The sequence below is a fragment of the Vanellus vanellus genome, assembly GCF_965231255.1.
Source record: "Vanellus vanellus genome assembly, chromosome: 3".
NCBI lineage: Eukaryota > Metazoa > Chordata > Aves > Charadriiformes > Charadriidae > Vanellus > Vanellus vanellus.
The window spans coordinates 34324518-34330517 of NC_138907.1; positions in this window are offsets into that span (position 1 = coordinate 34324518).

Here is a 6000-nt window from a genome sequence, read left to right on the forward strand (position 1 = left end):
TTGGTCATATATCCCTGGTTTTCAGTGCAAGGTGTTTCTACACAGTAAATGTTTCCAGACTCGGAAAACCAAACACACACATCCCAATGCTGTTCTAAAAGAGAAAAACAGAAAACTTTCACGCAAGTCTTCCTTTCTTCCCTATCTGAAAATGATGAAACAGCCTCAGTCAGACTTCTGCCCCTCTTTCAAACTCCACTGACTGCCATTGTAGCAAATACTCCAACTTAGTTCAAGCTCTCTGTCCCCTCTGGTTAAAGCAAAAGTAAAAGGATTTGCAACCCATCTCAGAAATAATCTGCTAGAAGGAATTCCCTTTCACCAGCTTTATTAGAACATCAAGAGCACAGGTTTTTGCAACACCTCTTTCCTATCTTCTTCCAGCCAAGGAAGTACTTCAGTAAGGAGATTTAAAGATAGAGGGCCTAAACCAGAGTTTTACTATGGTCCACGTAGATATACATGTACCTCATTTCCTTGTCCTCATTCTCACCACCAACCAGACCCAAAAGCCCACAATGTTTTGATAAATACACCAAAAGTAGCTGGGGACGTAAGTATTAAAACATGTACAGCAAGTTTATTTTATGCTGGTTTGTTTTATGGCTCTCCCACAGTATTTTGGATCCACAGCCCTACTAGGGTCACAGTGCTAAAATTTTCCTTAAACAAGTTCCACTCAAAGGTCCAGGCCTTTTTTTCGCTCTCCATACCACCTGCATCCCAACACTCCTGAAAGAAAATGGAATTTATCCAGTGCAGAAAAGAATAATGATGTGTACTGAGTTGTCTCTGGGCTTGGCCATGCTATGCCATGCCTTCCTTCATCAATGCAGTTTCCCAAGCAGTATGCGGGGAGTGGATCTGCACAAAGTTGTAAAGGTGACTAAGTGCTTTGGCTCATCAGATCCAAAAGTTGGTGGGCATGCAACTTGAGAGTTTTGAAACAAGCTCAGCAGAATAGCTGGAGCATCGTGGTCCCCTCAAAGCCCAAGTGAGATGAGGTCAGGCTTGCCTCAAGTATTACTTCTCACTATGGCTTTACACACAAAAAGTCCCATCTCACATGGGTCCAATGCTCCATTGTATGTTTCAATCCATATTTTTCCAGTAAGAGGACACTAGAATCCCAAACCACATGTTTTATTCTGTCCATCTCTGAAAGGCAGCAAAAGTTGAAGTCCCTTTTTTTTTTTTTTTTTTAATCAGGCAGTAGATGCTAATCTATATGAAACATACAGAACAAAAGAAGAAAAATGGTTGAAGGGAAGACAGAAAATTAAAACATTGCATTTAGCATCAACGAAGAAATGTCTTTCTGAAGGAATGATGTTTTTTCATGCACTTATAAAGAGAGCATTCTTTCTTTGCAAAGACTACAGTGTAAAACTGAAAACAAACAATCCCCAGATTAACAAGAAAGATCTGCCAGGTTTTCTTTACAAGGCAGCCCGAACAATTCTTGGAGCAGGTAGTAGTGGGACGAGCCATGACGCACCTTTCATTCAGAAATTGATAAACAAGTTCTGAGGAGCTGGTAGAGGCAGAGAAAAAGAGACAAAGAAAGGGAAAGTGTGAAATGATGAGTCAAAATATACCAAGAATCTTTCCCAGGGAAGGCCCAACTTCCTGGCCCCAGAAGCCACATGCTGAAAACTTTCACATGGTCAAGACCCAAAAGACACACCACACACCTTGTGGAGCTGAGGAAAGGGAAAGTGCCGGGATGTGGTTCACAGGCTGGATGTGACAACAAATCCTCATGACTCCTGCTGCTGCTTTTGAGATAAGGTTGGGCCAGGCTAAGGCATCTCTTAAGATGTTGCAATATTGATCTCAGCAATTGAGGTTCAAAGGGGCCTCTTGAGACTGTTTAGTCCAACCCTCCTCCTCAAGCAGGGTCAGCTACAGCAGGTCGCCCAGGACTGCGTCCATCTCATTTTTCAGTATTTCCAAGGATGGAGTCACAACTTCTCTGGGCAACCTGTGCCAGTGTTCAGCCACCCTCACAGCGAAAAATTTCTTGTGTTCAGATGGAATTCCCTGTGCTTCAATTTATGCTCATTGCCTTTTCTCCTGTCACTGGGCACCACTGAAAAGAATGCACCTTTCTTAAGCAAAGAGTCAAATTTCTGAAAAGTCCTCTCACCAGCAAAACCCTGCTCAATGTAAGCATTTAGGGGACTTACTTCTCTGTACAAATCTAGATTGGTTGCATGACAAGAGAGTATTGCAGAAATTCTCTTATGAGCCAATATCTGCTAATTGCAGACAAGAATAAGCTGCAGAACAAAGATCCATACATTGAAGGTGTATGTTAGAAATAAAAACACCAGTACCTTTTCCCATATATCAAGCTCATTATAGGTTCTCACACCACAAAAATTCACAGACAGGATGTCAATCACCCAAAAAAAGATTCCTCACACTTGTAGAAGGTGAGTCTTCACAAATTGTCACTCCACTTCATTAGGCATCTGCTCCATCCTTTCTCAAAACCAGATGTTAATGAAAACACAATTTTGTCATTAAAAGTTGTGATTCCCCAGACAATTTAATACCAATAGAAGCAGTCTTAAAGAAAAAGCTCTTGACTGGTAATGCTCTTATCAAACTTTGTTAATAACAAAACTGTCATTAACATTAAAAGCTGTGGTTCCCCAGAGAATTTAACAAATAAAGACAGGCTTAAAGAAAAGTTCTTGGCTGTTAACATTTATCAAACTACTGTTCCCAGTTCTAGTACCATCCACAGGATAGATGCTGTCCCTGCATTAACACAGGCAGTGACAGCAACAAACACAATGGACTTGTACATCTACTGGTTCCCATACCAGGTAAGACCATTGCTATTGTACCGGCCTGCCCCAAGCCATTCCCTAGATGTGGTAGTCTATAGCCTCATTAGTTCATTGCTTGGGAATAAGTCTTTGTAACTGGAGATGATCCAAAAAAAATAAAAAATAAAAAAAATCCCTTGGGTTTGGATTTGAATTCTCCAGAAGTTTAGGGCTTTGCAGAATTGTTCCCTTTGTAAGCCTCAGCTGCTTGCACTGAAGTCAGTGGATGTTTGACCACTGATTTCTGTGGGAATAGGACCGGATTTTAGCCACAGCAGGACTGCTAACCACTACCATCTAGTATTTGCCCTTCAGAAGCTCTTCAGGGCAAATGCTTAGAAAGTAGTTGAATTTAGTTTTTGTAAGCAAAACCCCAGAAAAACCCTTTTCCAGAGGTCAAGCCCTGATCCCTGAGGCCTGGGTGTAAGCTTTCTGGCAGGACTTCTCCTGAGCCTGTTATGTGGAAGATAAAGAATTTGAATGATTTCCTGCTCAGCAGCATGCAGCTCCCCAAACATCTGACAGTTTGTGTGCTGGGGACTGTCTCCACAGAAACCTGGCTAGAGAGACCAAGATGCTGAAAATTACAACTTTCCAGTAGCAAACAGCTCATCTTCACTTCCTCACGTTCTCCATCCCTTCTAACTTTATTCTCTTGCCTGTGCCTCTCCTGAAGCTCACCAAGTACTGCACACCTCCTCCCAACCAGGTCTGAAGGAAAGGGTATTAACTCCCACACCAATGCACCAGTGCCACTCCCCATGGAATCCTGAAATCAAACACACTCTCCAGTTCACCAAACCATCATGTGCCAAGTGAGCATACACTTGGCCCTGACTTGCCACCCTTCTGCACTGCATACATTATCTATCAGATAGTGTATAGATAGAGCCCTCAGGTGATGTCTTTTTCATAACCGTTTCAAAATCAGAAAGTCTTCCCCTCAAGACAGCTTGATTATTTTCTGTAAAGACATAAAAGACAGGGAAAAACCAAAAGCAACCCTAACATTTCAGGTTATCCTAAAATCGGGCTGCGTGCAACCCTATGCCAGAAAAACAATGCAGCCCCCAAGGGCTACGAACCGGGTGTTCTCTCTCTTCAGGCAACCCTTTACCATGCAGCTGCTTGGTCTCTTCAGGACACTCACCTGTGAGACTACACCCAGGAGATTCTGTGAGTAAGATTCCTTTCAGGAAAATTGCTCAACCTCCCTTGGGGCAAGGCCTATCACATGCAGTAGCTGAGCTTATCCAGCCATGTCCAAGTTGTAGCCTCATGGAATTAGTCCCTGAAGACTAAGAAGGATTTGGTGCAACACAGTTCTAAAAGTTAACCTGAAAAGTTAACCTGCCTGCAAAGACAGCTAGCCTGGCCTCTTCAAGTTGTATGTAGCCCTTCAGGGCATTCATTCAAAACAGGGATTAATTGAAGAGAACATCTCAATTAGTTGATGCCTTTTCTGTTCAACTGTATACCTTAAAAAGGAACATTTTACTACTTAAGAGGAAATGCAGGAAATCCTTTCTCTTAATGCACTGATCTTATCAGTCTGCTTTGCAGCCTAGCCTTCTTCACTACCGTCGCATATAAAAGGATTATATATATATATAATCTGCAAACTTCACTTGCCATACGTGTACAAGATCCACTTGAATTTCTTGCTATCAAGAGCAGATTTTCACAAAACTATCCAGATTCCATTTTAGTGCAAAACAGGAGGCAAATTTCCAAAAAGAGTGCAGTTTATTGAAAAGAGCTGGTCAAAAGGAGAAAGAACTCTCTTGAAATAGAAAAAAAAAAAAAAATCATTTGGAAAAGAAGCAAGCTATTTTAGAGTTGGGAATTCTACAGATGCCTTTTGAGATTTTTTTTTTTTAAAGGAATAGAAAAAAAGAGACATATGCCCTTTCACTAATATCTCTTCCCATTCTACTGAAAGCAAAAGAAATAAATAGGATAAAGAAAATAATTTAGAAAAATCTATCACTGTTGATTTCATAGCATTCAGCAGCATTAAAAAAAAAAGGAAGAAGGAAATAGTTACAAATAAATACTTGTTTCTGGTGTGATTTATCACAAATTTTGAAATATCCAGCTCTCATATGAATGTGGAAACGTTTGGGGAACTCTATGTTTTCTTCAAAATTTGGCAATTCTGAGAACAGACCTTTCCATGGGAAAATCTTAATGGAAAAGTTTGCATGAGGCATACTGAGCTCTTTCGAAAGTCTAACCACCACTGTCAGTAAGGGAGATGAACGCTTACCGAGATCTAGTCTGTCTTCTCAGAATAGTCACTCAAACAGCCAAGTGATTATCCTGTCCAACTTCAACACCTGTAGGCTATTACCAGCTGCGGTCCTTCAGCAACCGCAATCATTTAGGTGCTAGTTTGGTCAGGAATATGGGGTCCTACTTTACCCCTGAGCTGCCTCATCCACTCTGAACAGGTAGTATACCTCAACAGTAAGAGGCAAAATAAACAAGACCCACCGGGCTAGTTGCCTTGTGCAACGTACCGAGGGAAAAGTAAGAGCAGATCTCCATCTGACTTGCTGGACAAGCATGTGAAGCATGGAGAGCAACTCAGCAATCAAGGATCCCTTCTCCTAGCCAAGCAATTTTGAATGCTACAATGCTTGGGGGGAAAAAAAGTTAAAAAAATCATAAATACAAATACATATGAATGCCCTATATCAATCATTGCCAAAGGGACAGCAGAACAAGAATGTCCAGCTGTGTCCACAACCTGACATGCTCCCTCTTACATCTGCTCAAACCTTCTCACTTTTCAGTTCCCTTTTCAAAAAAGCAAGTAATATAAAAAAGAATCAACCCACCACTTTAAGGCACACTTGGAAGGTACTGCAGATTGGAACATAGGAAGCTGCGTGGCACTGTGCAGTTATAAGAAGATTAAAGCAATGGAGGAGGATATTTCCACGTGTTAGCTGGGCAGCAAGTGAATACAGGCTGGAAGCATGAAGGATGTGAAAGAGGCAGTGTAAAACTCTAGCCTCAGGTTTATTTGGCTTCCACTGGCCTCAGTGAGACTTACAATCACAAATCTGATAGACAACCTTATGAACTATAAAGCTGAAAGGGTTGTACCAATCAGTCTGACCTCATGCATAGCACAGGCCACAAGATTGCCATA